This window comes from Phytophthora parasitica, assembly GCF_000247585.1.
Source record: "Phytophthora parasitica INRA-310 unplaced genomic scaffold supercont2.46, whole genome shotgun sequence".
Classification (NCBI taxonomy): domain Eukaryota; phylum Oomycota; class Peronosporomycetes; order Peronosporales; family Peronosporaceae; genus Phytophthora; species Phytophthora nicotianae.
The window spans coordinates 483,379-484,170 of NW_008649032.1; positions in this window are offsets into that span (position 1 = coordinate 483,379).

Sequence of the window (792 nt, forward strand, 5' to 3'; positions counted from 1 at the left end):
TCTGAGACACCCAAAAACCGGTACTTTAGAGCTCTAGCAGATAATTTCTTGTCCTTGCGAAGTGCAGCTGGTATGTGTGCAAAACCGATACTACCCCACACAGGTAAGCCACTAATGTTGGGTGACTCCCCGTGCACCATTTTCGTATGGCGTCTTTCCGCCCAACCGACTCATTTGGGTACGAATTTGAACATAGGTCATGTAGATCAGGGCCGCTGGCCACCATCTATGTTCCATCTCGGCATCTTTGAGCGCACAGCGAACCTTGTAGAGTTTGCTTTGATGATCCCGCTCAGCCGCTCCATTCTCTTCTGATCTGTATGCATTTGATGTCTGAAAGACAATGCCTTTTTCCTTGCAGAATTCTTTGAACACTGAGTTCACGAACTCTGTCCCACCATCGGAGCGAATTCTTCTGATTGTGAACTTGCCATCACGCTCAAGTTGCAGTAGGAGCTCTCGGACCTTCTCGAATACTTCTTTCTTGTTCCGTAGAACGCGCCATGACGTGTTGTCGTCAATGATGCTCAAGAAGTATCTGATAGTGCCTATCATCCCGAAGATTCCCATTTTCTTCATCGGATCCCCATCTGTATCGTGCCGGTCGGCTTTGTATCTCTTGAGCCCTTTGTATTGCGATACGACATCCGTCTCTTCTTCATCTCCGCACATGTTGCTCAGAAGAATGGCACTTGCCTGAGATCAGATGACTTGAGTGTAGGCATGCCGGCCACCACTAATTTGGTCAACATTGTGATCACCCGCTCTTTGTTCAGGTGCCCCCATTTTACA